Here is a 16,435-nt window from a genome sequence, read left to right as displayed (position 1 = left end):
TGTATCAGAACTGAAAGTCAGACAAAAAAAGGGCAGCAAAACTACAGGATTCTACAGATCACCACCCGTCATCTCTCTCTGGAAAAGTCTTGTCTTGAACTTTATCCACTGGTGGTAAGTACTGTACTGGAGAAGACCAAGCTAGCCTGAGGCAAAACTCCCAAGGTAATGAGTTTATTTTCAGAGCCCTACATACTCCTTTCAGCATGTCATTTTATCCACAGTAGGGGCTGGCTCTATCCCAGCAGACAGCACAATGTGGAGCCCAGAGGAAGTATCAATAAATATTTGTAGGATCAAATTGAGTAATTAATATGTAGTTTCTATTCCTGGATTCCTTAGCCACCATCAGCCAAGTTCCACAGCAGCAATAAAACATGGCCACTATCGCAACTTACCACAGAAAGTCATCCTCAGAAAGTCATCTCAGATTCCATTAAATGCTCACAACAGGGGGAGGCACTCAAATTTGACTATTCCAGGGTAGATGAATTAATCAATAACTTTTTACCTGACAGTTTCCATAAATACAATGAATGTTCAGGGTTAAATTTTCAGGTATTATCAAAAGCTGAGGCCAGGGGAATCCCTCAGATCACAGACACCTTTTCCTAATCCACAAGGCTATGCCTGGAGCCAAACATTGCTGCTGGAGAAAGGGAAAAGAGGGGATTTTTTTCTTTATTTCTGTATATATTCTGTTATGCTCTTCATTACTACCAAGCAAATCTAAAATAGATTATGCCACAATCATTTTAAAATATATCACAAGGCCGACTCAAGAAAAACAAAAATAGTCTCTCTTGCTTATTATTAACACAGGTTATTTACACAGAGGCACAATGGTACACTGGTTAGCAGCACAGACTCCAGAAGCCTTACTACTTGTGGCTTTGGACAAGTTGCTTAACTGCTCTGTGCCTCTGTTGTCGCATCTCTTAGGAGACAGTAAAACACCTTCCTCCTAGAGTTGCCATGAGGAAGAATAGCGCATGGCACAAAATGTACGCTTAGTAAGGAACAACTTCCCTAATTGAAACTCAAGAAAACTAGACTGTAATCAGTCAAGCTACCAGCCATTTTGGTTCATACAACATAAATGCAAACCGAGGAATGAAAACAAGCACTAGACTTTCAAACAAATGAGCAGAGACTTGATAGTTGGGGCCTCAGATTAAAACATAACTGAAGAATTCACATTTTAGCAGTGCTCAGACATTTTAAGTTACTGTGATGAGTGACTGAAAATATAAATTCAGGTATCAACCAACAAATGGGAATTTTAAGAAGTAATGGTCTTTCCAGCACCCCTAAAATATATTGCAGAGTAAGTCAATCTCTCAAACCAAGGATGGTAATTGGCTAGAAAAGGTTTAAAATACTTCCCTACCAACTGGTAAATAGCCTCTGCCTCACACATGTCCCCAGCCACCCCTCCATCCCCCCAGACACCGCCACAGTGCAGCACCAAAGGGCTAAGCCCTGACACAAGCTCAGCCAGGGACCTCCAGGACTGACTCCAGAGCTGCAGCCAGCACGTATACCAGCACATACCACTTGTTATGGGTGGAATTAGGTCCCAAAAAACAATATGTTGAAGTCCTAACCCCCAGTACCTCAAAATGTGATCTAATTTGGAAATAGGGTCTTTCCAGAAGTAATCATGTTACAGTAAGGTTATTATGGCAGGCCCTAATCCAATATGACTGGTGTACTTGTAAAAAGGGGGAATTTGGACATCAAGACAGATATACACACAAGGAGAATGCATGTGAAGATGAAGGCAGAGATGGGGATGATGCTTCTACAGGCCAAGGAACTCTAAAGATTGCCAGTAAACCACTAGAACCTTGGAGAGAGGCATAGCACTCAGAAGGAACGAACACCACTGACACTTTGATCTCAGACTTCAGGCCTCCAGAACTGTGAGACAATAAATTCAGGTTCCTTAAGCCACTGAGCTTGTGGTATTTGGTTATGACAGCCCTAGCAAACTAATACACCAGTTCTAATTATACTTTTCCATGAGGTGGTATATACCTCCTGGACTTTTCATAAAACCTAAGCACAATTCCTCAAATCTTGGGAAGATAAAAGTAAGATTATTGTGCAGCTGTCTGAGTACATTCTCATAACTCAATCAGAAGTCCAGTGCCTTTAGGAACTAAAGGGGATTTGAGAATCGAAGGTTAAAAAAAAAAAAAAAAGGCTGGACACCCACAGATTCCCAAAGCCTGGGACAGGTTAGATTTTCATGTTCCTGAACTGAAGCCAGGTTTTACTAACAAGGGTTACTTGCAGCCCCACCTGCTCATTAACCTTGGTCAATAGCCTTTGTGTACATGAAAGAGCAAGTCTCCTGAGAAACCCAGAAAACTGGATAATGTTAAAATAGAGAGTCCTGTGGAATTGTTTCACCAGGCATTCTTGGAAGAAAATAATAAGAATGCCTGCTTCTGAAACTCAAGTAACTTGCACATTCCTCATCTTAAAACCTCATGATGTAAATTGAACACTTACAGTAGAGATCTCAGGATATCATGAATTGAGCTGATATACATGTACTTGAATTTCCTCCCATGTTATAGGCAAAGAAAAGAGGCCCAGAGATGCATAGTCAATCAGGGGAGGGGCTGAAACTAGACTCTCACCAGATTTTCCATCAAACCACTCAAATTATTACTAAATACTAATTATATGCTAAGGATACAGAGGCGAGAGCAGTGAGGGGGGGGATGTGGACACCTAAAGAATTAAAGTAGAAAGGGTTAATATGGTGAGAACACTTAGAGCAGTCGTAGGTAAGAGTCAAAGTCACACAAAGGAGATGCCCTTTGAGCTGGACTTTTGAAAAAAAGTCAGCACTCCCCAAGCCAATGTGGAGGCCAGGAAGGCAGAGGAAGAAAGGCTCTTCCAATCAGAACAGTAGGAGAAAAGCGACAAAGCACAGAGTGGGAGGTCCCCAGTGGGAAGCGTCTGGAGGAGGGCAAACCGGGCCTCGGATGTCAGAGGCTTGGGGCTTTATTTTACAGGTAAAGTAGAGCTACCGAAGGGTTTATACAGGATATGATCAGTTGTTTCAGAAAACTTACTTAGTGACAATGTTTAAAATAAATGAGCTGGAGATAAGCTTTTAATAATTCTCCCTGCATCCAGCCTATTTCAAGAGTTTGGGAAAAATAAGAGTAGAAAACGATAAGTCAATTCAAAAGGGGAACTAACAAAACGTGGTGGCCTGTTGAACAAAGAGAAGGAAAGTGAGGCCAAAGATGACCGTGAAGGTCTACAGTCAAAAAAAAAGACAGAGTGATGATATTATCAGCTGAGAAAATAAATCCTGGGAAAGGTGCTCATTCCTGAGGAACTTTCAGATTGTCTCTCACAGCTTCTTTCTGACACTAACAGGATCATAAAGTTGTGTGGAACTGGTATAAAACTTTGTGATAATAACCCTATCCACTGATTTAAGGTAAAGAAAAGACACTGAGTGTTCAGCATTGACAACACACACATTTCAAATACTGCCCTAGGAAGTATCTATATTTAACCTGATTGTAACAGGGGTAATTATTGTAACTTTGAAAAACAAATCTCAAACAGCGAAACACCAAATATTCCTCTTGTAAGTTATATTATAAAAGGCATCAATAAACCAAAGACAAATAATTGATTTTGATAATTTGGGATTTATATTTTAACACAAAGAATTCCAGTGTAACTCCAAACTAAATTTATGCTTGAGTGTGGATAGGTATTCATTCAATCAGTGGGAGAACACAAGAGGCAATTCAGATATATAAAGGTTTAGCCACATCCTAAAGGACCTCAACTCTTATTTATCATGAGTTTGAACAAAATATGGAGCACGCATGAGTTTATGTCCAATAGCACTTGTAAAAGTATATCAAGAGTTTTGTAAAACCAGTCATTGATATAGACCTTGAAATTATTCATAGAAGTAGCCTCAAGTCTTCTCATTTTATATTCTATCCTTAAGCCACCTCTTCCATTTCCATGCAGTTGTTGTCTGATGATTCCAAATACAGTCCTCTCTCCTGGGCTCCAGATCTTTTTCAACTGGGTACCATACCTCTCAGCTCAAACTGAACACAACCAAAACTGAAATCAAGTCTTTTGTCTCCCCAGATAAGCTGGCACTTCCTTCTTTATTGTCTATCTTGGCAAATGGAATTGTCATCTACCTAGGCTCCCTATGGCTGGAGCTTCAGAGTCATCCAGGATGACTCATTCCAAATACCTCAATCAGTCCCTACACCCATTTTCTAACTAAGTCTGCCCTGTCCCCTTCCAGCCACATTGCTACCTGCCATGTTTCAGGATCCCATAGTGCTTGCATGGAAAATTGCAGTATCCTTTTTCACCTTGCCTCAAATATCTACACTTCCAACAAAGTGACCCCTCTGAAGCATAACTCTCTAAAGCACCACCATATTCTTTGGATAAATATACGTCAATAGCTTCTCCTTGCCTTCAGGATGAATTCAAACAGCTTATGTAGTAGGTAAAATAATGACCTTCCAAAGATGTCCATGTCCTAATTCCAGAACTTGTGATGCCACAGTACCTCAGATATTTTCTCTTAAATGTATTTTTCACGAGCAAAACACATCCAGGTTTACTAGAAAATCCCATCCTTACTAAGTAAGTGGTGATGAGATGACAAGCAAAACGCTGCAGAAATAAAAGAATATTAGGAAACTTTTACGGAGACACCACCTCAAAGAGCACCAATGTAAAGGTACATCACCAACACTGTACTCCCTACCCTAGTTGTGGAGTCAAAAAACCTCCGAAGTTGACAGATTTTGATGGTAAAAGAACCTTACAGAAAAAATGTGCTCTAAGAGGGCAACACAACTCACCTGGCAAGGAACATGCTCTGAAAGCTCACACAGAAGTGCTCCTCGAGTCCATGTTTCTAAGAGAGCTGTTCTCTCCCCTCAAGAAACAACGGATCAAAACAGCGCTAGTGGAAGCACCTGCTGCTGAATCAGCAGCTTTAGGTTCATTTGCTTAGTTTTTCTCTCCAGTCACTTTCTCCAACAATACTTATAAAGGCTTGTTTTTACACAAAATGGTCAGACTATTAAAACATAATAAAAAAAATTTTTAATGGTCAGGCTTCAGGTATGGTACTAGGAAACTTAGATTCTTAATCAAAGCTTGTATTTCCCATAGGGCATGGGTCCAAGCAAGTTATCTTCTCCCTTTAAGCAGAAACTTGTTGCCATCTCACTGTTTTTCCCAGTTTCCAGTGCCCTATACTACTGGTTGTCATCACACTTGACATGCCCATCTGCAAGGCTTAGTCCATTTCAGGCAGGTTTTATACCATTTCTAAGGCTTTCTTTAGGAGATTATTTCACCTAATTCAACAAAGACCAATTACATCCCATCCATTACCTCATTCATTTATGGAATTAACACATTTTAACCTCCTTCTGCATACAGGCACTGGGCCTTTTCAGAAAGGAAGTTGCCATAGACTTGAATGTTTTTATCCCCCCAAATTCGTGTTGGTACCTAATCCCCAATGTGACTGTATTTGGAAGTGGGACCTTTCAGAGTTGAACAGATCATGAGGGTAGAGCCCTCATTTATGGGATTAGTGCCCTTATAAAAGAAACTTCAAAGAGATCCTTGTCCCTTCTACCATGCGAGGACACAGCAAAAAGATGAACCTATGACCCAGGAAGCAGGTCCTCACCAGATATAAAATTTTGGACTTCCCAGCTTCCAAAACTGTTAGAAATAAATTTCTGTTGTTTACAAGCCACCCAATCTATATAGTATTTTCATTGCAGCAGCCAAGCTAAGACAGAAGCCAAAAGCATATGGGACCCAATACCACTGCTCATACTGGGGTTCCAGATGTCACTCCCAATCAAGAAAGATAATTTCCTGAGTAGCTACTCTTTTCCCAGCATCACAGGGTTACAGAGGACTTATAAAACATGGTTCCTGCTCCCACAGAGTTTACACAGCAGTCAGAAAATCAAAATGCATAAACATGAAAGAACAAGAGAAAGAGCCAAGTGAAAAGCTTCTTTCAAGGTAGATAAGAGTTAACACAAGGGGAAGGGGTGTTTCAATGTGGACTAAGGCAAATAAGCTATAGGAGGTCCAGAAGACCTGTTGCTTGAGCTGAGCATTCTGTCTGGTGTGGTGAAGTATTGGATTGTATTACAGGAAAAGAAAACACAGGAGCTGGTGCTGAGATGAGAATTTGCACAGTATTTTGAAGGCTGCCTAGGATATTTTCCACTTTAATCAAAGAAACTGCTAAAGAAACTATTTCTCTCAAACTAAGACAATATAGAAAATATCCTGGGGGGATAGGGTATGTGAAAAACTACTCATGGAGTAACACTTGGAAAGGAAATATTACTTTCCATTTTAAGGGGGGAACATTAACATTTTCAACTTCCATCTTATTCCATTATTTCAATAACAGAAGTGCTTTGAACTTTTAATCTACTATCCTTCTACAAACTACCATAAAGAGAGAACATTCTCTCCCGTATGAAAAAAAAATGCTCCTTTTACTGGTATTTACAGATTACATTTTGTGTGGAAATGACAATACAAATAAGATACCCTGGCTTCTATTAGTTTGGGCCAATAAGAGACACCAGAGACCAACAAAGGCACAAAACTCCATTCCTCCAATTGTATAAGGCTCATTTTCATGATTTTATAAAACATCATTTCTAGGAATATTACATAACCCTAATAATTCACAGAATAAAAGCACCCCTGTCAGGTTGCAGTGGATATCAAACTAACAGCAAAATCACTGCTATATTTTCAGAAATGTGTGTCAAATTCATATTTCAAATGTTATGAAATAGTTTGGAAAAAACAAATCAACATCACAACAAAGAAAAAGAGAAGCAGGATTCATAATATTAAAATACCACATTACCAGCTGAAAATACATCCAGTCTCTAATCACAGCACTTTACTAGCCCAATGAAAATCAAAGGGGGAGACAGAACATTGAAAATAAGGTTAATGGTTCTAACATTTTATTGCAACAAGAGCTACCCCTCTTTTTAGAAATGATTTTTCCACTATCAGGTCATTTCGGGGACCTTTTATTAATCTCCTAAATTGATATTTAATAATCTAGAAATAGTGAATGAATACCTCTCCAGGAAGATATTATATAACAGCCAAAACAAACTGCATCTAGACAATAATCTTTTGGAAAAGAAAAATTATCTTATTCAAGGTTTGGATTCAATATACTGAAAACAAATCTGTACCATTGCAGCAAAGAAAGGTTGGGCTTTTCTTTTCCTTTGCTGAATAAAGACAGAAGTTGGTAAGACTTGCTAGGTTCTTAAAAGAAAATAATTATATTGCTTAGCTGACAGTGCTTTGTATATAGAAGGTGCTCAAAAAATACTTAGTAAAAGAATTAATTATTTTTTAACTGTGAAAATTTTAAATTAAAAAGCTGATTTATCAGGTCAGCCCAGCCAAACAATGAGGACAGCTTTTTTTTTGGATGGAACGATATTTCTCCATCATCTCCCTCACCATCTCCACCCTAATTTCAGCCAGGTCTGGCAGCAATCATCTTCCACTCAGTAAAAAGGAGCAATGCCTTATTATACAATTACGTGTAATTGCTTTTCCTCTATAAACAAACATAAAATTTCAGAAACATGGTAGGACTAGGTCTAGATTCTTTGTCATGTTTTTCCTCTTGGCAGAAACCTACAAAGAACAGATGGAGACATAGTGGTGGTTAAAAACAAAAATACACATATAATCATTTATAGTCTTCAAAAAACTGGAACAATTCTGCAAGCAAATATTTCATCTGTCTTGAAAGACATAATGAATTTTCAATAGGCATAGTCGAAAAAGACAGCTTTGACAAGGAAAAACATCAAGTAGCATCTGATAGCAAACATGCTAAACTATGAATAGCTGAAATGTTCCACACCCACAATTACACATTTTTGAAAAAAGAAACTCATTGAATGTTCTTCAGGTTATACTCATACTTATATTCCTCCTTGATAGATGAAAAAGATGAAAACAGGGCTCTTACAGTTCAGAGAATTTCCCAGTCTACCAAAAAAGAACAATAAATATCTGCTAAATTTTCATATTTTTCACAGTGAGATAGTATTATACTGAGACCCTCCTGCAAAATTAATTCTTCCTAAAAAATGTGAAGAATAATAATTACCTTTTACAATGTTTATAAAGGCTTATCTCAAGTCCCAAAATTTAGAATGTATTATTTAAGAAAACTTTTTAGGGGGACCTTGAAGATGGCAGAGGAGTAAGATGTGGAGATCACCTTCCTCCCCACAAATACATCAAAAATACATCTACATGCAGAACAACTCCTACAGAACACCTACTGAATGCTGGCAGAAGACCTCAGACTTCCCAAAAGGCAAGAAACCCCCCACATACCTGGGTAGGGCAAAAGAAAAAAGAAAAAACAGAGACAAAAGAATAGGGATGGGACCTGTACCTCTGGGATGGAGTGTGAAGGCGGAAAAGTTTCCACACACTAGGAAGCCCCTTCACTGGCAGAGATGGGGATGGCGGGGGAAGCTTTGGAGCCACAAAGGAGAGCACAGCAACAGGGGTGCGGAGGGCAAAGCGGAGACATTCCTGCACAGAGGATTGGTGCCGACCAGCACTCACCAGCCTGACAGGCTTGTCTGCACACCTGCTGCGGCAGGTGAAGGTTGGGAACTGAGGCTCAGGCTTCAGAGGTCAGATCCCAGGGAGAGGACTGGGCTTGGCTGCATGAACACAGCCTGAAGAGGGCTAGTGCGCCACACCTAGCCAGGAGGGAGTCCGGGAAAAAGTCTGGACCTGCCGAAGAGGCAAGAGAAAATTGTTTCGGGGTGCGCAAGGAGAGGGGATTCAGAGCACCACCTAACTGAGCTCCAGAGACGGGCACAAGATGCAGCTATAAGCTCAGACCCCAAAGAAGGGTATGAAATGCTAATGCTGCTGCTGCAGCCACCAAGAATCCTGTGTGAAAGCACACGTCAATACCACATGCCCCCAGGGGCTTGTGCAGCCCGCCACTGTCAGGGTCCTGTCATCCAGGGACAACTTCCCTGGGAGAACATACGGCATGCCTCAGGCAGCTGCAACATCATGCCATCCTCTGCCACCAAATGCTCGCCCTGCATTCCAATTATGACTACTGTACCCCTCCCTCCCCTCAGCCTGCGTTAGCCAGAGTCCCCTAATCAGCCGCAGCTTTAACCCCGTCCTGTCTGGGTGGGTAACAGATACCTGAGGGTGGCCTACTCGCAGAGGTGGGGACAAAACCAAAGCTGAACCCAAGGAGGTGTGTGAACAAAGTAGAGAAAGGGAAATCTCTCCCAGCAGCCACAGGAGCAGTGGATTAAATCTCCATAATCAACGTGATGTACCCTGCATCTGTGGAATACCTGAACAGACAACAAAACATCCCAAAATTGAGGCAGTGGATGTTAGGAGCAACTGTAGACTTGGGATTTGCTGTCTGCAACTGATTGTTTCTGATTTTTATGTTTTTCTTAGTTTAGTGTTTAGTGCTTATTATCGTTGGTGGATTTGTTTCTTGAATTTGTTGCTCTCTTCTTTTTTTATTATTATTTTAATAAACTTTTTTCTTTCTTTTTTTCTCCCTTTTCTTCTGACCTGTGTGGCTGACAGGGTCTTGGTGCTCCAGCCAGGTATCAGGCCTGAGCCTCTGAGGTGGGAGAGCCAAGTTCAGGACATTAGTCCACCAGAGACCTCCCAGCCCCATGTAACATCAATCTGCGAGAGATCTCCCAGAGATCTGTGTCTCAATGCAAAGACCCAGCTCCACTCAACGGCCAGCAAGCTCTAGGGCTGGACACCCCATGACAAACAACTAGCAAGACAGGAACACAACCCCACCCATTAGCAGAGAGCTTGCCTAAAATCATACTAAGTTCACAGACACCCCAAAACACACCACTGGACGTGGCCCTGCCCACCAGAAAGATCCAGGCCCACCCACCAGAACACAGGCACCAGTCCCCCCAACCAGGAAGCCTACACAAGCCACTGAAACACCCTCACCCACTGGGGGCAGACACCAAAAACAACGGGAACTACGAACCTGAAGCCAGCAAAATGGAAACCCTAAACACAGTAAGTTAAGCAAAATGAGAAGACAGAGAAATATGCAGCAGATGAAGGAGCAAGGTAAAAAGCCACCAGACTAAACAAATGAAGAATAAGAAGTCTACCTGAAAAAGAATTCAGAGTAATGATAGTAAAGATGATCAAAAATCTCAGAAATAGAATGAAGATAATACAAGAAACGTTTAACAAGGACCTAGAAGAACTAAAGAGCAAATAAACAATGATGAACAAGACAAAAAATGAAATTACAAATTCTCTACAAGGAATCAATAGCAGAATGACTGAGGCAGAAGAACGGATGAATGACTGGGAAGATAAAATAGTGGAAATAACTACCACAGAGCAGAATAAAGAAAAAAGAATGAACTGAGGACAGTCTCAGAGACCTCTGGAACAACATTAAACGCACCAACATTCGAATTTCAGGGGTCCCAGAAGAAGAAGAGAAACGGAAAGGTACTTAGAAAATATTTGAAGAGATTATGGTTGAAAACTTCCCTAACATGTTAAAAGGAAATAGTCAGGCAAGTCCAGGAAGCGCAGAGAGTTCCAGACAGGATAAATCCAAGGAGAAACATGCCAAGACACGTAATAATAAAACTATCAAAAGTTAAATACAAAGAAAAAATATTAAAAGCAGTAATGGAAAAGCAACAAATAACATACCAGAGAATCCCCATAAGGTTAACAGCTAATCTTTCAGAAGAAACTCTGCAAGCCAGAAGGGAGTGGCAGGACAAACTTAAAGTGATGAAAGGGAAAAACCAACAACCAAGATTACCCTACCTGGCAAGGATCTCATTCAGAATTCACAGAGAAATTAAAAACTTTACAGATAAGCAAAAGTTAAGAGAATTCAGGGCCACCAAATCAGCTTTACAACAAATGCTAAAGGAACTTCTCTAGGCAGGAAACAAGAGAAGGAAAAGACCTACAAAAACAAACCTAAAACAAATAAGAACATGGTAGTAAGAACATACATATGGATAATTACCTTAAATTTAAATGGATTAAATGCTCCAATGAAAAGACATAGATTGGCTGAATGGATCCGAAAACAAGACCCATATATATATGCTGTCTACAAGAGACCCACTTTAGACCTAGGGACACATACAGACTGAAAGTGAGGAGATGGAAAAAGATACTCAATGCAAATGGAAATCAAAAGAGAGCTGGAGCAGCAATACTCATATCAGACAAAATAGACTTTAAAAAAGAGACTACTACAAGAGACAAAGAAGGACACTACATAATGATCAAGAGATCAATCCAAGAAGAAGGTATAACAATTGTAAATATTTATACACCCAACACAGAAGCACCTCAATACATAAGGCAAATGCTAACAGCCATAAAAGGGGAAATCGACAGTAACACAATCATAGTAGGGGACTTCAACACCCCACTTTCACCACTGGACAGATCATCAAAAATGAAAATAAATAAGGAAACACAAGCTTTAAATGACACATTAAAGAAGATGGACTTATTTGATATTTATAGGACATTCCATCCAAAAACAACAAAATACACTTTCTTCTCAAGTGCTCATGGAACATTCTCCAGGATAGACCATATCTTGGTTCACAAATTAAGCCTTGGAAAATTTAACAAAATGGAAATCTATCAAGTATCTTTTCTGACCACAACACTATGAGACTAGATATCAATTACAGCAAAAAAAAAAAATGTAAAAAATACAAACACATGGAGACTAAACAATATGCTACTAAATAACCAAGAGATCACTGAAGAAATTAAAGAGGAAATCAAAAAATACCTAGAAACAAATGACAATGAAAACACGATGACCCAAAACCTATGGGAAGCAGCAAAAGCAGTTCTAAGAGGGATGTTTATACCAATAAAATCCTACCTCAAGAAACAAGAAAAATCTCAAATAAACAACCTAACCTTACATCTAAAGCAACTAGAGAAGGAAGAACAAAGAAAACCTAAAGTCACTAAAAGGAAAGAAATAATAAAGATCAGATGAGAAATAAATGAAACAAAATAAACAATAGCAAAGATCAATAAAACTAACAGCTGGTTCTTTGAGAAGATAAACAAAATTGACAATTAGCCAGATTCATCAAGAAAAAAAAGGGAGAAGACTCAAATCAACAGAATTAGAAATGAAAAAGAAGTAACAACTGACATGGCAGAAATACAATGGATTATGAGAGATTACTACAAGCAACTCTATGCCAATAAAATGGACAACCTGGAAGAAATGGACAAATTCTTAGAAAAGTACAAACTACCAAGACTGAACCATGAAGAAATAGAAAATCTGAACAGACCAATCACAAGCACTGAAATTGAAACTGTGATTAAAATTCTTCCAACAAACAAAAGCCCAGGAACAGATGGCTTCACAGGTGAATTCTATCAAACATTTAGAAAAGAGAAAAGACATATCCTTCCCCAACTCTTCCAAAATACATCAGAGGGAGGAACACTCCCAAACTAATTCTATGAGGCCACCACCATCCTGATACCAAAACCAGACAAAGATGTCACAAAAAAAGAAAACTACAGGTCAATATCACTTATGAACACTGGTGCAAAAATCCTCAACAAAATACTAGCAAACAGAAACCAACAGCACATTAAAGGAATCATACACCATAATCAGGTGGAGTTTATTCCAGGAATGCAAGGATTCTTCAGAATATGTAAATCAATCAATGTGATACACCATATTAACAAATTAAAGGATTAAAAGGATTATCATACGGTAATCTCAAAGGATGCAAAAAAGCTTTTGACAAAATTCAACACTGCTTTATGACAAAAACTTCTCCAGAAAGTAGGCATAGAGGGAACCTACCTCAATATAATAAAGGCCATATATGACAAACCCACAGCCAACATTGTTCTGAATGGTGAAAAATTGAAACTGTTCCCTCTAAGATCAGAAACAAGACAAGGGTGTCCACTCTCAACACTATTATTCAACATAGTTTTGGAAGTTTTAGCCATGGCAATCAGAGTAGAAAAGGAAATAAAAGGAATCCAAATCAGAAAAGAAGTAAAACTGTCACTGTTTGCAGATGACATGATACTATACATAGAGAATCCTAAAGAAGCTACCAGAAAACTACTAGAGCTAATCAATGAATATGGTAAAGTAGCAGGATACAAAATTAATGCACAGAAATCTCTTTCTTTCCTATACAGTAACAACAAAAAATATGAGAGAGAAATTAAGGAAACACTCCCATTTACCATTGCAACAAAAAGAATAAAATACCTAGGAATAAACCTACCTAAGGAGACAAAAGACCTGTATGCAGAAAACTATAAGACACTGAGAAAACAACAAAGATGATACAACACATGGAGAGATATACCATGTTCTTGGATTAGAAGAATCAACATTGTAAAAATGACTCTACTACCTAAAGCAATCTACAGATTCAATGCGATCCCAATCAAACTACCAGTGGCATTTTTCACAGAACGAGAACAAAAAATTTCACAATTTGTATGGAAACACAAAGGACCTGGAATAGCCAAAGCCATCTTGAGAATGAAAAACAAAGCTGGAGGAATCAGACTCCCTGACTTCAGACTATACTACAAAGCTACAGTAATCAAAACAGTATGGTACTGGCACAAAAACAGAAAGATAGATCAATGGAACAAGATAGAAAGCCCAGAGATAAACCCAACCATATATGGTCACCTTATCTTTGATAAAGGAGGCAGGAATGTACAATGGAGAAAGGACAGCCTCTTCAATAAGTGGTGCTGGGAAAACTGAACAGGTACATGTAAAAGTATGAGATTAGATCACTCCCTAACACCATACACAAAAATAAGCTAAAAATGGATTAAAGACCTAAATGTAAGACCAGAAACTATCAAACTCTTAGTGGAAAACATAGGCAGAACACTCTATGACATAAATCACAGCAAGATCCTTTTGCACCCACCTCCTAGAGAAATGGAAATAAAAACAAAAATAAACAAATGGGACCTAATGAAACTTCAAAGCTTTTGCACAGCAAAGGAAACCATAAGCAAGACCAAAAGACAACCCTCAGAATGGGAGAAAATATTTGCAAATGAAACAACAGACAAAGGATTAATCTCCAAAATTTATAAGCAGCTCATGCAGCTCAATAACAAACAACCCAATCCAAAAATGGGCAGAAGACCTAAATAGACATTTCTCCAAAGAAGATATACAGACTGCCAACAAACACATGAAAGAATGCTCAACATCATTAATCATTAGAGAAATGCAAATCCAAACTACAATGAGGTATCACCTCACGCCAGTCAGAATGGCCATCATCAAAAAATCTACAAACAATAAATGCTGGAGAGAGTGTGAAGAAAAGGGAACCCTCTTGCACTGTTGGTGGGAACGTAAATTGATACAGCCACTATGGAGAAAAGTATGGAGGTTCCTTAAAAAACTACAAATAGAACTACCATATGACCCAGCAATCCCACTACTGGGCATATACCCTGAGAAAACCATAATTCAAAAAGAGTCATGTACCACAATGTTCATTGCAGCTCTATTTACAATAGCCAGGACACGCAATCAACCTATGTGTCCATCGACAGATGAATGGATAAAGAAGATGTGGCACATATATACAATGGAATATTACTCAGCCATAAAAGGAAACAAAATTTAGTTATTTATAGTGAGGTGGGTGGACTTAGAGACTGTCATACAGAGTGAAGTAAGTCAGAATGAGAAAAAAAAATACCGTATGCTACCACATATATACGGAATGTAAAGAAAAAAACAATGGTTCTAATGAAGCTAGGGCAGGACAGGAATAAAGATGCAGAGTTAGAGAATGGACTTGAGGACATGGGGAGCATAAAAGGTAAGCTGAGATGAAGTAAGAGTGGCATTGACATATATACACTACCAAATGTAAATAGATAGCTAGTGAGAAGCAGCCACATAGCACAGGGAGATCAGCTTGGTGCTCTGTGACCCCCTAGAGGGGTGTGATAAGGAGGGTGGGAGGGAGATTCAGGAGGGAGTAGATATGGGGATATATGTACACATATAGCTGATTCACTTTGTTATACAGCAGAAACTAAGAAAACATTATAAAGTAATTATACTCCAATAAAGATATTAAAAAAAAACCCTAGCTCATTATCATTACTATCATTATTATTTAAATGAAGCAAAGGTATTTCCAACAACGACAATAACAACAACAAAAAAACCACTAATGGGAAGGATACAAGAAAACCAAAAAGTCCAAATAATATAATATTTGGGAAAGATAATGGTACTTAACAATGCTAACCATGGTGATAAAATAAATATCAAAAAAGTTATTATAACTTTTAAAAATAGGTGGTTATTTCAGTAAAACTGCTGGAGTCTTGCTAATTGAATGTAATATTTCTTTAATGGCAATAGATTCAGTACACGCTGCACGGCTTAAGAGCCAAAAACCTATTGAATTCATGGTACTGAGAAACTTCAGACAACCCACGATATGTAAATCTTCTTCAACTTAATTGTTGACAGATAAAAAAAATGAAATTTGGAATCTGCATGCATGCACACACACATACACAAGTCTAGACACACATAAATTTACTCATACGTACTTAAGAACTGTGAAGGTCTGAGGTTATAACCTACCTGCAAGCAAACATATTAGCCTGTCACTGCTTCATGGCCAATGACAGAAGAGACTTCTAGGTCAGAGACAAAGGACTTGATTACTCACAGCACAGCAAGCATGAGCTTCACATTTACTTTGGTTCTCCTTGCTCCCCAAGTCCCAACGCAGTAATGTTGAGCATCTCACATAAATGCTATGCACAGAGCTGGTTTTCATCAAGCCAAGGGATACTAAGCTAAAGCAAACCCAATCTTTTATAATAGACAGCAAGCAAATCTGCCCTACCTTTGCCCTAGAGGGAAACATTATCTTTATTATACTGGACAGTAAATAAACCTGCCCCTGCTCCAGAGGAGGACATCACTAGCTCCATCTACCAAGGCTTTTCACTATACAAACATCCTTGAAAGGATTGTCTGCAGGAAAAGCTGTCAGTGCTTTTGCTTGCAAGAGTGCAAAAATACAAGAGGCTCACAGAGAATTGTCTCCCAGCACATAGATGTTATTTGTAATATACAGAGAGTTTATGACCTTTAAGTCCCATTTTGCCAGCTTGGAGAACCTCCTATTTCTCTGAGTATTCTATTTTAATATGACTCCAAGGCCCTATCTCTCTATTGTGAGAGGATCTTTGGTCTGTCAGG

The sequence above is a fragment of the Delphinus delphis genome, chromosome 2 (assembly GCF_949987515.2).
Source record: "Delphinus delphis chromosome 2, mDelDel1.2, whole genome shotgun sequence".
NCBI lineage: Eukaryota > Metazoa > Chordata > Mammalia > Artiodactyla > Delphinidae > Delphinus > Delphinus delphis.
The sequence above is the reverse complement of the archived record's forward strand: the minus strand, read 5'-3'. Positions refer to the sequence as shown.